Genomic DNA, 18,997 nt, shown 5'->3' with positions numbered 1-18,997 from the left:
ATGATCTCACTTTATTTTAAAAACCAACATTGTTCAACGATTGATGGTGCTCAGGTACAAGATACATCCTGGGGGTGGGGTGGTTGCCCGGGGTTATCATAATACCTGGTGGCTGTGGCTTCTTTCCCAGGGGCTCCTGCTCAAGAGGACACATGGGGCCACATAGAGAACTGATACTACATGATGGTTATGGCATCATCTGTATTTTATTTAAAAATCACTTGCAAACTCTGCATTTAAAAAAGTATTAAAAACATATTTCTGGGGTCCAGTACATATTCATAGTAGGTGCTCAATATTTGTTGAAAGGGTGAGTGTTACTTGTGAAGCACACACACAACAGAGGCTCTTTATACATAATTGTTCTGAATGCAACCAGACCTCCACAACAAGACCTGCTGATCTATGATAGTGGGTCTTAGAAAAAAGAATTTCTATGAATCTGATGTCATGATTCTGACACTTACATACACTGGTAGCTTCCCATTGTCAAAAAATTCCTAGTGTGCTGGAGAAGATCATTTCACTGACCCAATTCCCCATCCTTACCACTACATTAAAGGTCTCCTCTTCCACCTCTTCCAACACCATCTGTTCTGAACTCTCTATCAGTCCTGGAAGAATACATTCAAAGCCATTATCTTTGTGCCCTTTGCACATTCCCTTGACATTTATAATTTTAGACATGCTGGCCCAAATTACAAATGCCAGAACCTGATGTACTTTGCCCAAAAGACTCTCTGACCACCAGAGCTGACTCTGCTCAGGCTTGGGGAAGACTTGAAGTACCAGGGAGTTAATGGTCCCTGGAAGCATCTCTCACCAATGACTTTCAAAAATGGATGTATAGATACCTCACTGGAATCCATCAAGACATCTATTGCAAAGTGGGAATCATTAATTATTTGTCATGTGAATGAATAAATGAATGAGTGAATGAATGAAGGAGTAGTATAGTGTTTGTCCTGTTTAGTACTAGGACCTGAAAGAGAGTAGAATATCTCTCTTTCAGTATATATTTTCTGAAAGTCTCCCTCTAAAGTTTCTTAGTAAGCTTTTCTGTATTCTGTGAAAAATGTGTGAATCGAGTTAAGAGGGGGCATATCATTCTGCCTTACTTTTCAGAAGTTCCTCTCATGTTCTCTTGCACTTACTTCTCCTGTTGATTAGAGCAAATGGCCTGCTGTGTGTGGTTCAAGTGCACACACGCATCCACTCCCCTTGAAGTGTCAGTGCTGGAGCTCTGCTGAGGCCTGCATCTGCCACGGGAGTCAGTTAGTACGTTGCCCAGTTAAACATCCATCCAGGATTTCAGAGGGACTTGAGAATCATTGTTTTTGGCTGGAATCCTGGGTTTGAGGTTTCTTCATGTAAGGCTCTGAAAAAGAATTTAGAAATGTTGTTTCTAATCCCAAAGTATGTATTTGGGAAGCTGCCTTTACCATTACCCACCTAATAACTCAGGCTCCTGGGGTTGTTTCACCCAAGTGCATTCATTCCTTAGGTAGAGTCAAAAGGAACTGATCCAGGAGACAGATTACCTGGGTTCTAATGCTGGTTTTGTAAGGCAAGTTATCCAGTGTTTGCCGCCCCTCCTTCCTTATCCTAAAATGAGAAGGTTGGAATTGACAATCTCTATGTCCCTATCCAAATCTGAAGTTCTGGGTGGGATTCTGACTTCTACTTTGCCACCGACAGTGCGTCCTCAGAGTTTTGCCCATTACTCATGAGAATGTCAATGTTTGGGTAAATAGATCTTTTGGGGTCAGCTCTAAAAACCCAGAAGTACGTATTGTATGTTGATTTTGGCACATGGGCAAGCCTGAGAAGGGCCATGTCAAGCATTGCACCATGATAGCTGCTGGAAAAAAAGGCCAAGGGAGGAAGTGTGGGTGAGCTGCTTGGAATGAAGGGGACCAGCCCAAGTTCCATGGCACAGTTGACCCTGAAAAAAAGGGGGGATAGTGTGAAGGCCCAGGAGGATATCTAGGTATCATAAAAAAATCATTAGTGTCCATATTGGAAATGGCTTGTGACACCGTCTCAAAGCCACATTCTCAGACAATAGGGAAAGCTGTAAATAGATCTGCACAGTTGTCCAAGCATAGCAGAGTAAAACTAAGGGAAGCCAAATCAAATAGGCTCAAGTAAAGTTTGGGGTAAAATTTCTGAACTTTGCTCAGGCCTTCAGAATGGGAAGCTCTGTCCAGAACACTCGAAACAGTGGGTCCTTTGGAGGCAGCTATAGGCTGATAGGCTGGCAGTACCCTCCCATTAGGAGCTGGCTCAGCATTGAAGAACCAGAGGCAAAAACACTTTCAAAGGGGTCGCCTCACACCTTGTAGGACTTGTTTGTAACATCTCTCTACTGTTGGTCAAGTGAAAAACTTTAAAGATGTTAGGCTTCCAAGCCCACATGACAGAATTATATCACAGGACAGAATTATAATGACATAGTGGAATCTCAAAAATATTTTTTGTTTTAATGTAATTTGAAACTTACCAAAAAGTTGCAAAATTGTACAAAGAACTGCTGTATACTCTTCACATTCAGTGTGTTATCAATACTCTCTTGCTCTTCCTCCCTCCCTCTCCTTCCTTCCTTCTTCTTTTCTTCATTCATATATATACATATATATATATTATATATATATATATATATATATTATATATATATATATAATATATATATATTTCCCAAGACCTGTTTGAGAATTAGTTGCAAACATAATGCCTCTTTACTCCTAAATATTTCAGTGTGTATTTTCTAAAAACAATGACAAGCCCTTATATACTCATAGTACCATTATCAAAAATCAAGAATTAGCATTGACATAGCACTATTATCTAGTTTATAAACCCCATTCCCTTCCTCAATTGTCCTAATAATCTTTTTATATCAAAAGAAAATCCTGGCTCTAATATTGCATTCAATTAACATGTCTTTTGTATTTTTTAATGTGGAAGAGTTTTTCAGTCTTTTTTTGTCTCTCATGGTATTTTTGATGAATACAGGCCAGTTATCTTGTGGAATGTCCCTTAATTTGTGTCTGTCTGATGCTGTGGAATTTCCTTTTAGCTTTATGTGCTGCCTCCTGAAGTACAAATGCCCAGCTGGGCTGTGACTGGCTACAGGAAACAGCTTCTCCAGGCAAGTGGTCTAGAGCTCATGCAAACTCCCCTTTGCCCTGTCTTGGGGGTTTCCTCCCAGTCCTCTTCAAACATAGCTTCTGTCTCTGCAAGTGTTGTGGGAAAATCAGATACTTTGCTCGTTGGAAGTTGGACTTATTTTTTTGTCCACATACTGTTAGATATGACAAAAGGATTCTTTAAGTCTATCAGAGTTAAATGAAAGAAGCATTAAATACCACTAAAAGCAGATTGGAGAAGGGATTCATGATGTATGACTTAGCTTCTTTGGGAAAATAAACTTTGATTTCTAAACAGTTCTATGTACAAATTAATTTCTGGAGCTTAGTGTGGGCTCTTTCCTAGAGGTTTCTACTTGTTTCATAATTAAGCACTATTATATGATTCCATCTTGGTCTCTACTTGGATGTGTTTCATTATTTAGGCCCCCAAATATTCTTTACTTGAAAATAGTCTTCTCTCTAAGTTGTCCCTATGTCATGAAACCTGTAAATAAAAATGTTGCAGATTTCCAATGTATCTAACCATGATGTATCAGGCTCATTGACAAAGGAAGGAGGGTGGAAGAAAGTGGGATGGTGTGAAATGAGATAGCTACTCAAAGTGTTTTGTCTATGTCTTGACAGACAACTGAGAGTGCTGTCAGGAATGGGAATTTCTGGACAAAACTGCCAGTTAGCTGAGGAATTCTCTGAATGAGAATCATGGAATCTTGCAGCAGAATCTGAGAACTGTTAAAGATGTTATCTCTGAAGTGTACCTCAGCAAGTTCATCTAGGCAGAAGGGGTGAAGGGGCAACTCCAGCTTTAACCAGTAATGAGAAGCTAAAATACAGGAATACTTGAATGAATAACTTGGTTCTTAGGGCATACAGCTAATTAATTGAATATAAATTAAATCAGTTCTTAGAATACAGCTTCAGTTATCAGGCCTTTGGAATCATGGGAAATGTGTACAATTATGTTTCTATATACTGTGAAGAACAATCTCCTGTTTTATAAGTCACTATTCATTATTGATATACATCCCTTTTAATCAATGTGTCAGTTATTATTTTAGGTGTAGTGTAAAAAATACTGTTATGTAAGAAGCCACAAGAATGGCATCCTAATTTAATCGCTTATCAGGCACTGGCCAAGAACTGTGTGATAGACACTTCATAGCCCCTAAGGTTAGAAAGAGACTTAAAACATAGTCTTTATATTCAAAGAGTACAACTGTTAAGAGAAGAACAATTTTTTAAAAAATGGCAGTTATCCCTTTAAGTATAGCATGAAGCATTAAAATTTGAAGGAACCACAGGAGGATCCTAGAGGCAGATCCTAAATGCAGCTAACTTAGCTAGAATTGATATGAGAAAGTCTATAGACAGAATTCCTAGACCTGACCAGTTTGGCTCAGTTGGTTGGGCATCGTCTTGCAAAGTGAAAGTTGCTGGTTTGATTTGCATCAGGGTGCATGCTAGTCTGTGATTGGGGTGTGTACAAGAAGCACCAGATCAATCCATGTTTCTCTCTCCCATCAGTGGTTCTTTCCTGGACTTCTGGCCAAGATGGAGGCATAGCTAGACACACTAGGCGTCCTCACACAAGCAAAAGAAGGGCAACGACAAATTTAAAAACCAAAACAACCAGAACTGACAGAAAATTGAACTGTGTGGAAGTCCAACAACCAAGGAGTTAAAGAAGAAACATCCATCCAGACTGGTAGGAGGGGCAGAGATGGGCAGCTGGGTAGAGAGGACTCATGGCAAGACAGCTACTGGAGGACCAGGGTGGGCAAGGTGGCAGCTGGTAGACTGGGCAGTTCTGCATTCACGTGCAAATGAACTAGGAGGAATAACTGGGGAATGTGATAGACCATACAACCTAGGTTTCCAGTGATAAGAAATAAAGCCTTTAAGCCTCTGACTGAAAATACCTGTGGGGGTTGAGGTGGCAGTGCGAGGAACGTCCAGCCTCACAAGAAAGTTCATTGGAGAGACCCATAGCATCCTAGAATGTACACAAACCCACCCTCCCTGGAATCAGCAGAAGAGAGGCCCGATTTGATTGTGGGCAGCAGGGGAAGTGACTGAAAACAGGCAGAGAGTGGAGCAAGTGGCACTGTTCCCTTTCTTCCCTACATATAGCATCACAACACAGCAATATGGGTTTCCCCACCCTGGTGAACATCTAAGGCTCCACCCCTTACTACGTAACAAGCCTGCCAAGACAAAACAAAAATGGCCCAAATGAAAGAACAGATCGAAGCTCCAGAAAAAATACAACTAAGTGACGAAGAGATAGCCAGCCTATCAGATGGAGAGTTCAAAGTAGTAATCAGGTAATGGTAATGGTAATCAGTAATGGTAATCAGGATGCTCACAAAATTGGTTGAATATGGTCACAAATTAGAGGAAAAAAATGAAGGCTATAAAAGTGAAATAAAGGAAAATGTACAGGGGACCACCAGTGATGGGAAGGAAATTGGGACTCAGATCAATGGTGTGGGCCAGAAGGAAGAAGGAAACATTCAACCAGAACAGAATGAAGAAACACGAATTCAAAAAAATAAGGAAAGGCTTAGGAATCTCTGGAACATCTGTAAATGTTCCAATATCCAAATCACAGGGGTGCCATAATGAAGAGAACAAGAGCAAGAAATTGAAAACTTATTTGAAAACATAATGAAGGGGAACAATCTGGCAAAAGAAATAGATTTTCAGGAAGTCTAGGAAGCTCAGAGAGTCCAAAAGAAGTTTAACCCAAGGAAGCACACACCAAAGTACATCATAATTACATTACCTAAGATTAAAGATAAAGAGAGAATCTTAAAAGCAGCAAGAGAAAAAGAAAGAGTCACCTACAAAGGAGTGCCCATAAGACTGTCAGCTGATTTCTCAAAAGAAGCCTTGCAGGCCAGAAGAAGCTGGAAAGAAGTATTCCAAGTCATGAAAGGCAAGGACCTACATCCAAGATTATTCTATCCATCAAAGGTATCCTTTAGAATAAAAGGGCAGATAAAGGCTTCCCAGATAAGGTCAAGTTAAAGGAGTTCTTCATCACCCAGCCCTTATTATATGACATGTTAAAGGAACTTATCTAAGAAAGAGAAGATAAAAAAATGAACAGCAGAATGAGAATAGACTCACAGCTATTAACAACTGATGCCCGCCCCCCAAATAAAACAAAAACAATAATGAACTAAGCAAACGACTAGAGCAGAAACAAAATAACAGAAATGGAGATCACACAAAAAGTTATCAAAGGGGCAGTGGAAGGGGGAGGGGGGAAGGTACAGAAAATAAGTAGCATAAATGGTAGGTGGAAAATAGGGGGACATTAAGAATAGTACTGGAAATGTAGAAGCCAAAGAACTTATATGTATGACCCATGGATATGAACTAAAGAATGTGGGTTGGAGGTGGTGTGCAAGGCAGACTGGAACAAAGTGTGTGTGTGGGGGGAGGTGAGAAAACTGTAATAGCATGATCAACAAAATATATTAAAAAATATTGGTCCTGCAAGAGACTTTAGAGATGATCTCTAATACTCTCATTTTGTAGAGAGGAAACAAAGGCATAAGCATCCTGAATTACATCTACAATAAACAATTCTGGATTTAAAATTTAAGTTTTCCCCTCTCTTTCTCCCTGCCTTTCTCTCTTGCTGAAAAAAATAAATAAAATATTTTAAAAGACAAACAAACAACAACAACAATGAAAGAGCTCCCAGAAGAAGTTATAATTGAGCTGAGTTCAAAGAACACACTGAAGTCAGGTAGGTGGATGAAGGCAGAGGAGGGCATTATAGGCAAAAGGAAAAGATATTTAGCCCAGGATGGTAAGCTTCTGGCTGGGACTTTGGGAGGCTGTAAGTTATTCAACATAGGTCAAAGTCGGAAAGAAGCAGAAGATAAAGCTCTAAAAGTAGGAAAGGAAAGATCATGGACAACCTTGTAGATCACATAAGAAGCTTGGAATGTCATCTCAAGTTTACTCAGAGTCATCAAAGAGATTTCAACAAAAAAGGGATTCAACAAAAAGCAGAGGTTGGAAAGAATAAAGATTGGAGGCAGGCACAGCAGCAAGGGCACTTTTATAGTAGAATATTGAGCAGTAGTAATGACCTAAACTCAGATAATGGCCCTGGTAATGAAGAAAATAGTATAGATGTTTTAGGAATGAAGGTATCAAGCAAGACTTTGTGATTGATAAAATGCATGATTTCCAGTTTTTCTTCTATCTTTCATACTCCACAATTATTTCATGTTTTTAATCTTACATTTTTTTATGCCATTGTAACAAGAAGGTGGGAGGGAAGAAGAGGTAGACTATGTATTTTGTGCCTATAACTGGGTGTTGGGGGAGCAACTGGATGTTTTGCTGGAACAAGCAAAGCACAATCTCTATGGAAATGTTGAGTTTTGATAGCAAAAAGTGGTAGGAAGCAGGCCTTGGAGAGATGAAGAAAGATGTGAAGAAGGGTGTGTAGCAGCTTTATTCTCAGAGACAGATGTGCTGTGGTCAGTGATGAAAATTGCATGACCTGCCAAGGACAGGAGGGACAAGGGAATGCAGCAGAAAACAAGTTTTCTAAGAAAGTAATCTAACAAGTGCATGGCACATCTGGTTATCCTGAAGCAGAGGTTTAACATTTTTACTATCTTTTCAAAGCCTCCACCTGGTCATTCTTAAGAGTTTCTTATTTTGATTTGTCTGCAAAAGTCTGCACAGAACTTAGCCCATCAATTATGTACTTTGGTTTTCCAAAGTTGGTCTCATTCAATGCACTTCTGAGTTTGTTTCCCATGTCCTCTGCTGGCTGCTGGATATTGGCTATGTGTTGGGAGCCATGGTTCATAGTTTCATCCTTCTCCATTTGCCTGGTAAGGCAGCCTCCAAATTTCATGGTGCCAGAGCCAGATTTGCAGGTTTGCAGTTGCAGCATCAGAGTGGAGGTCAGCTTGAAATGAGTAATGTAGCCAGTGGATTTCTCCTGCACTTCCGCCACGTGGACGAATCCCAGCAGCCTTTGATCTTCTCTGATCCCTCTCCAGCCTTCTTTACAAGGATCCTTCCAGCAAAGTCATGATCTAGATCCCAGAGGTAGACAATGAGTTGCCACCTTCAAAATGTGGGTCTTGATCTCAGTCAGGCACTGTTGATTTCCACCTCCAGCTTTCTCAGCTGAGCAGAAGGTATGGCCCCATCCTCCAAAGGAGGGTCATACTGGTTACTCCATGGTGACCGATAGGAGTCCCTGTCTCTGTTGTAGTCACACAAAGGTTGATCCTTTCCCACTACCCTCTCTTTGGCAATTTTCAGTGACTGGTCAATGGAAGACTGGGGACCAAGTTGATCAGGTCACTGAGGGTTTTCTCAATTTGCTGTGGAGGCAGGTACCTCATTGAGTCCAAGGCACAGTTTAGCTTCTGATCACTCGTGGTGGCATCTGTGGCCACTTCGGTCCCAGCATGTGTCACCTAATTCTTCTTAATGATTGCATATTATTTCATTGTATGGATTAAATGTAATTTATTTAGCTTGTTTCTTATTAATGGATCAATAGATTAGTTGTTTCCAACATTTTACTATTACAGTCAATTCTGTTATACCTCCGTCTGCACATGTGCACATATGTCTGTAGAATAACTAGAAGTGTTATTGCTAAGTTAAAAAGTATATGCAGTTTTAATGTGGAAATACTTGAACAGGTTTGAAAATGATCAGTAAGAAGGGTGATCATTTTGGCCAAATGCAATGATTGGGAAAGTAGGATATATTTCACTAAAAGCAGAGATGTGGCCATACATCTGCATGTTTTACTTTAGTAAAGCAAAGGGGTGAATTAGAACAGAAGTACAATACAACATCACTCTTCTGGAGCTAGTGACTCTAAGGTGATTTGTCATTGTGTGTTAAGTGTCCCTGAAGATCTGTCCCTAGTCACTGATGTGGTCCAGAGGTTGTATCTGAACTTTGTATGCCAGATACCCAGCTTCTGGGAAAAGCTCAGCAGGTCCCATCAAGAGGGGAGGTTTCATCAACTCTCACCCCAGAAGTCTGTAGTCCCAGTCAAGCGGCCTCTGGAAACCAAGTCTGGGATTAAGCTATAAAGTAGGAACTTCATGGTGAAAAAGCAAGCTATGAGACTAGTTAAGTAGCAAATCAAAGCAGAGCAACAACAATGAAAGCAATTTTCCATTCAGATAAGAGCGTGGTATCTTTCCAGCTCCATTCTCCTACCTCCTGCCCCACTACATCAAACAGATGGGATGGACAATGCAAGAATTTAGTGCCATAAAGTTAAGAAGCTTCTCTTTTTAAGATGTCTCACTCCTTGTAATCAAGTTCCTTGGGTGCCTCAAATCATAATATTTCCGGGCCAGAGTCCCCAAACACCAGGTAATGTTCCCACAAGGAGCCAGGTATTTGTTTCAACAGGGAAGATAAATAAATCTAAGACACCACCTCTGGTAGCTGGGACCCCTGTTCCAATCTCCTGTACTTTGACACACAAAACATTTTCCCATGTGTTAGCATGGTAAACGTTGAGGAGAAAATGAGGCTGGAGGAGAATGTTTGCATCATCCAGGGTAGAAATAGGAAAATAGAATGAAAAAAAAAAGCTATGGACTCTCATTCACCTATATTTATTTCTTTATTAAAGAACACTGAACCTGGCTGGTGTAGCTCAGTGGATTGAGTGCGGGCCTGCGAACCAGACGATCGCGGTTCGATTCCCATTCAGGGCACATGCCTGGGTTGCAGGCTGGTTCCTTGCAGGCTAACTACCAGCAGGGGATGCACAAAAGGCAACCATACATTGATGTTTCTCTCCCTCTCTCCTTCCCCTCTAAAAATAAATAAATAAATAAAATCTTTAAAAAAAAAAAAAAGAACACTGAAGGTGTACCTCTATTTTCCTGATCTAGTGTTTCCAGAGTTCAGGAAGTACAATGTACAGCAGTTAAACCAGACAGTCTAAACTAGATGGATTCTCCATCTAGTTCCTTCATTCTCCGAATGACTATGGACTTAGCCCAATGAGGCTCAGCGTCTGCATTTATAAAACAGGGATAATAACAGTACACTTATCTCAAAGATAATATGGGTAGAGACAATATACTGCATGGCACATAAGAAATTAGTCAATAACTGTTAGCTATTATTATTAATATGAATCTTACAGAGTCAGCTGTGTTGCCAGCTGGTTTGCACCAAAGCTGATCCCATATTGTCACAAACCCTTTGGGAGCATCATCTCTTTGGTTTACCCTCCTTGGATCACGTGTGGCTTCCATATGTGGAAGGTAATAGCACTGCATGTGTGGCTTCCAAATGGCTCAGGTAATAGCACTGCATGGCAGGCAGATGTAGTGCAATTGTACACAACTGGAAGTAGGCTAGTGGTTTTTAAAGTGTGCTTCTGAACCATCACCAACTTATTAGGATCCTCTGCAGATCTAACCAGTTAAAATTTCTGGGCTGCGGTCCCTCCTGCACCAACACCTCAAGGCTCTAGGTACTACAGGTGCATGCTAAAATATGAAAAACACTGATCTAGACTCTGAGATGCCATTGAACTTCTCTGCTTCACACAGGAAGAGCTTAAATGAAAAAGAAATCCAAGATGTCATGCTCACAGCTCAAGGCCTAATTTGGGTGAATGGTTTAACAACCTTGCTTGTTCTTGAATATTCTCCTCTTTGGCTGGGAACAACTTGTCAAGCTGCAGATATTTCCTTTCCTCTCTCTCCCTGCTTCTCTCCCACAAGACACAAGGGAATTCCTGCCTGGGGCGTCTCAGATTACTATTTCTTCCTCAAAGCCAATTAAAGGTCTGTAATCCCTCCTGTGTTTACCTAAAGGATCAATTTGATCAGAAAGGTTGAATGGGAAGGACAAAATCCTAGAAGGGCTTGGGAAAGGAAATTTCTGCTCCAGTGGCAGGAACACACCCTTTTCACTAAGCTTATTATGAACTAGTGCATTTTTTGAATCACAGTTCTCCATCCAGCCGGCTTCTTTCATCTAAAGCCCTGGGTTGTGCTTTCAAAGACATCGCCTGACTTTGTTTAACCTCAGTATTAATACTTTTGAGATTTTTCCCCCAAAGTAAATTTCAGCCACTACCCCCAGTAATAGGTTGAATATATGAAATATCCATTTTTGTAGGTGGAAAGCAGGTGAATATAAGCAATTTCTTGATGCTTCAACATATGGCACTCAAGGTCATTTATCTGGGACCCATTGTTCTGCCTTACCCACAATTGAAGGCAGGTTATTTTTAAGGACTTTCAGGCACAGCAGATCATCTCCTTTGTGAGACCACCTAGGGTTTGCCGCTTACTGGCTGGAGTTCTTGTAAAAGTAATTTAACCTCCCTAGTATTACTTACCTTCTATGTAAAGTGGGAATGCTACCACCTCCCTAACAGGCTGATGTAGAATTCAATGAGAAATCATACACACAGTGCCTGATGTAGTGCCTGAATTCTCATTGGTATTAGGTATGTTAGTGTCCTACTAGTGACACTAATATCTCCAGTGAAACTGTTTTCTGTTCTACATATCTACTGATGGTCAGCCTCCTAGTTATAATTGTTACTGATCTAAGGATAAGGTGTCTGGACAAATTTTTAAGGCCCTAAAACAGTATGCCTGGTTATGAGATGGCAAGAGGGTGAAATATTTTTTTCTGCCTTAAGTAACCATTATCACTCTTCATTTCAGAGAAGTGTCAGATTATTTATGTATTTTGGAATCTTAGGAGAAGAGAAAGCAGCTCAGCAAATGAATGCAGGGAGTTCCAGCCTCATCATTAACCAGATTGTGCAACATCAGAAAATCAGACACTCAGAGGATATGAGTGTCTCCATTTTCCTGGCCTGTGCATGAGGATTGTACGTATGCCTCCATTTACCTCAGCGAGGCTGGAAGTGACAGAGTTAGTGCTTTGAGCTTTTGGAAGGCAGAGATGTTATATAATACGAGGTGTTATTATTATTACATTACACGAGGATCACCATTATTCTATGGCAATAGCCACAACACCAGGAAAACCTATCTTCTCCTATAAACATTTACAAAAGTAGAATGAGAAAAGACAAATGCTTTTTGTTTTGCAGTAGAACCATCACTGGCCCAGAGATGTTTTGGAGGGGGTAACAGTAATATTCATAATGGCCTGCAAGAGCAAGGTTAAAGAGCGACCTGCACTTGGTGCTTCCTTTACCATGCAGTGGTAAGAGTCCTGATGGATTGTCTTTCCAGTTAATTATTAGATGACAAAAAAGGTGAGTGGCAACCGGATACTCTGCAAGTCGGGCTGTTGACAAGAGACCCTGTGAGTGTTTCAAGACAGGTGCTGATTGGAAATATGCATGCGTGCCCAGCCAGTCTTGTTTATGGAGGCTCCCTATGGCTGGAAGTAAACAAGGAAGAGTCATTCAACATTCCCATCGGTAGAGTTTCTTGCCCTGTGCTTGTAAAATGTTCTGTGCCTTATTCATAAACTGAGAGTTGAATTATGACAGGTGTGTGATAGCATGCATGAGCAATGAATCAGGAAGCCTCGCGTGCGCGAATATTTGTAGACAGGTGGGGAGAGTGATGTGTGACTGAGAGAACTGGAGTCTGGGAGCCTCTATTTTTTTCTTATCAAGTTAAAGGGCTTGTAGCTTTTCGTTTATATAAAATTATGCCGTGTAAATGCATATTTTGAATATCTTTCTCCCTTAACAACTTTCTAGCCATCCCACTTATGTCCCACTCATGGACAGATAACCAATCGCTCTATGGAAATTTCTTATTCTTCCTTAAAGAGTAAAACATTGTAAGTATGGTACCGTCTTTTTCCATTCTCCTTCTTTGCTCTTTACCATGATTGCATGTTTCCAAATTTATGATAGTTCTGGCCACATTCTTTGGATCTCATCTGGGGAAGGTAGGCCCTCAGGATTACTAACAGCTGCCTCAGAAGTGACTAGTTAAGCAAATAAAAAGTGAATTAATATGATTAGTAGCCAACACCAAAGTAGGTCAAATAAAAAAATTCTATATCTGTATCATTTGATGCCAGAAAACTGGTAATTTAGGATTTTTCCGACATTTTTTTATTTGTCATATGCCAGTTTTCTTGTGAGCCTAAGTCATTTGTGGCTTCCATAGAGGAAATTTGGCGTAAAATACAAATGGGGTGTGCAAAAGTGGTTTACACTTGTTCATATGGAAAATATAGTAATTAATAAATAATAGTACAAGAACAAGCTCTTTTGTGTACTGACAACCATAAACCTACTTTTGACGATCCCTGAATATATTTTTTAGACAGGATTTGGTACTTTAGCTTGATTACAGACATAGGAATGAAACGTTGAGAGATAATGAAGTCGACTGTGTTCTGCCTGCCTTTCCCTGCAGTTCTTCATAACACCCCACAGCGGGGAGAGCTAGGTGACCAGAGTAAAAAGCTTGAGCCAGCGGAGGAGCTTGAGCTGGGAGCTGTTGGCTTTTTCTGTTAATAACAACTAGCTATAGGTGCCATTGTCACCTAGGTCAGGGTGTCATTGCTGATATTCACCAGGTTTCCTACACGCATCTAAAACAGAAGAACTAGTCATGCAGCCTTTGGAATCACAGCAATTTATGGGTGGGAACTCAGGCCAAACCAGTCTTTCTTCTCTCCATGCCGGTTTCAGCTACTTCATTTTAATTCAGTCTCTCTTTCTTTCTTTTTTATTGTTGATATCCCCCATTCCTCCCATTTGCCCATCTCCACCCAGCCCTCCTCCCTCATCCTTTCCTACATTGTTGTCTGTGTCCATGGGCTATGTATATATACAAATATGTTTTTTGTCTTATCTCTTCTAGCCCTTCCCAACCCCCTCCCCTCTGAGGTTTGTCAGTCTGTTCCATGTGTCCAGGCCTCTGGCCCATTGTGCTCATCAGTTTATTTTATTAGATTCCGCATACAAGTGAGATCATATAGTATTTGTCTTTCTCTAACTGGCTTATTTCACTTAGCAAAAAATCTCCAGGTTCATTCATGCTGTAACAAAAGGTAATATTTTCTTTTTATAGCTGCATAGTATTCCATCATGTAAATGTGCCACATGGCACTAGAGAAGAGTTACCAAAGCTTTACTTATATGAGCAATTTTTTCTCACTATATGTGACACAATGCACTTCCTTCTATTTTCCCAGGAATGGAATTCAGCCTAGTTAAAATAGGATTGCCATATAAGCATTTTATTCAATAACACGTCTTTTATGTCATAAAGTTACAATGGGAAAATATGGATCAGAAAATCTACTTGTTTCTAATTTTTTTATACTTACATTGATTGTAACTGTAACACCAAGTAGCAGGAACTTTGTCTTTGTTCCCTAACGTGGTCCTAGGATTTAAAATAGTTCCTGGAAGAGGGGCTGTGGTGGCCAAGTGGTGAAAGTGTTGGACTAACATAGTTCCCGACATTTAATAAATGCTCAATAAATAATTCTTGACTAAACAGGTAAAGAATGAGTGGTTTTTTAATGGCTGTCAGAGAATATAGACCCGATAACAATCAAAGTTAACATTGTAAATTTTCATCCTATTGAACCACAAGTATTGTTCTAGGGCCTGAAAGATGACCAGTTCTAGCCCCTTCTATCAGGATACCTATACATGCTACCTCATCCCTGACCCTCCATGTACATGTGACTGTACATGCATGCAGTCACACTTAAACATGCTTAGACCATATGGGAATGCTCCTAACCCGATCATTTGGATAGTGCCCTTGCCTTCTGGGTAAAGTTCTCCAGATAGATTTCTTGGTAGGACACTGGTGTTGATGTCCAACAGAAGTTAATCAAACAATTACACAAATGATGAGAGTTTTAATTTTTATTTCCAGAGCTCAACAGGAACTAAGTTTTATGTGACATGATTTATACAAGGCACAGAGGCTGTACAAAGCCATCTTTAGCAAACATCTTGATCCTGTGAAATATCTGTGCCCATATTACATTTAACTTAGAGGCTATTAAAAGACTTAGATCTTTATTGCCTCTTAATATTCTGAATAGAGTCCAAAATGGTCTTGAAACGTCTTTTGAGCTGCCTATAAATACTTCCTATTTTGTATCAACACAGTACTATTTCCTCCTTTTGGATATTGCACTTACAGATATTTCGGTAATTTTGTTAGGATTCTGGTCTCGTTATTACTGAGCTGATAATATTTACAGTGAACTCTTCTCCGGCGAGCCTTTGGTTCGTTAAATATATAGCTTAATAGAGAGTTAACCCATGTTTAATTCACTTTGTTAATTTTAAAAGAATTAGAACAAGATAAGTTTATTAAACTTTTCAAGCCCTATTGAACATTATCGGCTCTTTTCTGAATGGTACGAAGGGGACTCCAGTACCTTGTCATGCCTCGTGGACATCATTAATGTAATAATAATTGCTGTGCTGCAGGAGTGCGGCTGTGCCAGCTCCTAAGAAGCCACACACATTGATTTCCCTGTGTTGAATATCCAGCATGCCCAGTCTTTGGTTCTAATCAGAAAAGCTGTTTCCTATTCATATCTAATTATCTTAATTGCCACTGTTTCCTATTATGCCACGTAAGTAGATAAGAAACACATCAACCCAATATTGTTAACCTCACTATGTAACACATAGATCACAGGCATTTTATCATGTGGCTTACCAAAATATGGGAGATTTATTTGCTAGATCTTTTGCATTATGAATCCAAAGACATTTTGGGAAATAAGTGCTGAATTCTGACAACGTGAGTTGTGGAGTGTCTGTGTCTTTTTATTGTGCAATTATTCCATCACTAATGGGCAACTGTGAAGCATGGGATGTTTCTCTACTTGACTTTTATGTGATTGCTTTGGGTCTGAATCCAATGGATGCTCCCTTTTCTGGCCTTGATCTTCTCTCTGTGAACAACTTTAAGAACCAGTAGTTGCATATAAATAGATCATTTGCATTTGGCAGCTGCAGGATTCAGACACTTCTGTAGCCATCTTAAGTCAACTCCAGAGTTGATAGATTCATAATGAGCTTGCTTTTATTTTAAAATAATCTGATTTCTTCTCTGAAAAAAACTTTTTTCGTCCATTTCCTTTTTTTTCCCCCTTCTCCAATCAGCAGATCAAAACTTTGGGCCCTTCTTAACCCTAATTCAAACATCACTTCAGAAGTTAACACATTTGCGTTCCAAAAGCAATGCTTTTAACTTCTGTCCCATGGTCAATAAGGGGCTAAATCGATCTATAAACAGTGTCAGATGGTGTCTCACACATGGCACTTAAGAAACCTTACTCTTGATAGTGCCTTGACCCCAGGGCCCCTTGATCAGGCTGTCTGGGTGACACTGAACAGGGAGGCATCAAAGAAAAGGCCTGTGCGGTCCTGCGAGCCTGACAGCCGCCCGGCCTCCAGGAGAGGGTGTTGAAGACAGGGCAGGCATGGAACTGACACAGACACAGCACTTTTAGCTTGGCTTGTGGTATGACTGGGGGAAGAGATTTCTGGCTCATTTTTTTTCCTTCTGGTTCCATTTCTCATCCGACATGACTTTTATTTTATCTAGAAGCTTTGCACTGGGTACTGGTAGAGTTCAGGGGTGCCTTTCAAGGAAGCCAAAACAAGGCCAGTTTAGAGCTAGGGAGGCTCGGAGTAGTCTCTGAGGATGGCAGGGTGATCATCTGTTGAGCAGAGCAGCATTTTGATGTCCCGCAGACACTGTTGGCTCCCTTGCAGGCAGTTTCACTAAACACTAAGAGCTTCCAGTGTCTCTGTCTGAGGGTATTCCATGCCTCCCAGCTGTGTTTGGAAGGCATGCTGGGAAACTAAGGAGCTATTGCTCCAGGAGGGGTGTTAGTGAATCAGCATCCCACTGCTTGCTTCTCTGTGCACAATTCTGAGGTGTGTTTCACAGAGCTTTTCAGGGGGCCTTCAGTGCGACTGCGCCCACAGTCTCCCACTTCAACCGACTCATGGACATACTTTATATTGATTTTCTTTTCCTTTCTTGTCTCCCTGTTCCACTCTATCCCTTTTATTTCCTGGGACTTTTCTCAAATAAATAACCCACACTCAAATCCTTTTCTCAGGACCTGCTTTGGGGGTCAGAACAGAACTAACAACAGAGTCAGAAAAAAATTCAGTTGTCATATCAAAAAGAATTTAAATGACCCTTTAAAAGCTCTATTTTTTTTTACAAGTTGGCACCTCTGTGTCTTGGTTTGAATTCTCCAGAAGCAAATCTTCACACAGGGATTTCACTGCAAATTGTTTATTTGGGAAATAATTCCAGAAAATGCTGTTAGGGGAGTAGGGAAGGGAGGGAGGGATAGGCTGGAAGATATAAAGGGGGTATGTCAAGCCAGTTACTACTGTGGGTAGCATGAGCCCAATTTTGAGGAGGCATCTGGAACACTGTAGGACATGCCTAGGGGTTGTCCTGCCCAAGGGGTGAGAAAGATTGAGTGTTGATCTACCAACTCTGAATTTTCAAGGGATTAGGGGGTACTGTAGGGATCATTCCCAGCACCTCTGGGCTGATTACACTCAGGTCGATCATGATCTTGTGGCCAAAAAAAAAAAAAAAGCCCTGGGGAGGAACATCTCAGTTTGCAGTGAGCACCCTGTGAGGACAGAGATAAATGGTGTGAAATTTGGGAAGGGCATCAAGAAAGCCTCTGCAACACACAGGCTGAGACTCTAAAAACCTACAGATCTATCTCTGAAAGAGGAAAAAATGCAAAGGAGTCACTTGTTCTCTCATTCAATAAATGTTTGCAAAACACTTCCTACATTCCAGTACTGTAGAAAAATGTGGAAAAGATCGAGTTTGTGCTGCTTTTGGTAGACTGCTGGTGTGTGGATGTTTCTCTCCTGTAAATGCTTCACAGTGGCCAGCATGGAGGGATGACTTTTAATCCTAATGTGACTTCTCAAAGCCTGGCTTCCTGAGTTCACAGGTTGTCATGTAGACCATGGGACTGAGAGTTAGGAGATTTGTGTTCTAGTCTTGGCTCTGTCCTTAAGTAGCCGTGTGATATTGGAGGAGTTATCTTGCCTCCCAGGACCTTGATTTCCTAGTGCTAAATGAAGGAGCTGGCATATGATATGCTGGGGGCCTTCCCGCCTGAAACGCAGTGCCAAGGATCCTTGTGCTGCAGTAAGTGGGTGTGGTGGCAGCACTATTTGTGCTGTGTGGGTCACTTGCTGTGAGCAGCCTCTGGTCCAGAGGCATTTCAGGTCAAGAGATGTCTGAGCTGGAAGAAATTAGAACTAAAAGCTTATTTTTATAATTAAAAGCAATGAGATTAAGGAACTAACATGTCTTGTGCAAGCTCATTCACCTAATTATGGGGAAGAATTGGAGCCAGGCCTCGTTTTCAATTGTCCAATTGGTGCATCTTTCTATTAATATGTGATTCACACTTTTTGTCATAAGCTATAAGGAAGAAGGCTTTTGAGATGGTAGGCTAATGGCTGGAGGACCCACTTGATCCAAAGTGATCATGATCTTAAGATGCTCATGTATTTTAAGGGCTTAAACCAAATCTCAGAGGCTATGGTTTCTTAAAAATATTCTTCTGCTGAATTGGTTCTATGCATTGCCTAATTGAATTCCCAATCCACTATATTGGGATTGCTATCAAGTGGAAAAGGCAGACAGAACAACTGAACAAAAATATATCCAACTTACATATATCTTATCATGAATGCTTGGGTCCATAAATATCACCTGTGTTATTTAGCCTTGGTTGGAATAGATTCAAGATGGTAGGCTGGTGCCCTGACTGGTGTAGCTCAGTGGGTTGAGAGCAGGCTGCGAACCGAA

At 40.7% G+C, this 18,997-nt stretch overlaps 1 pseudogene; it reads right to left on the bottom strand.

Moving 5' to 3' along the window:
• Window positions 1-7,825: 7,825 nt before the first annotated feature.
• On the bottom strand, window positions 7,826-17,728 carry LOC118990927 (F-actin-capping protein subunit beta-like; annotated as a pseudogene).
• Between the last annotated feature and the right edge of the window lie 1,269 nt (window positions 17,729-18,997).

The sequence above is a fragment of the Sturnira hondurensis genome, unplaced genomic scaffold, assembly GCF_014824575.4.
Source record: "Sturnira hondurensis isolate 20B ecotype Veracruz unplaced genomic scaffold, ASM1482457v3 Scaffold0007401, whole genome shotgun sequence".
NCBI lineage: Eukaryota > Metazoa > Chordata > Mammalia > Chiroptera > Phyllostomidae > Sturnira > Sturnira hondurensis.
The sequence above is the reverse complement of the archived record's forward strand: the minus strand, read 5'-3'. Positions and strand labels throughout refer to the sequence as shown.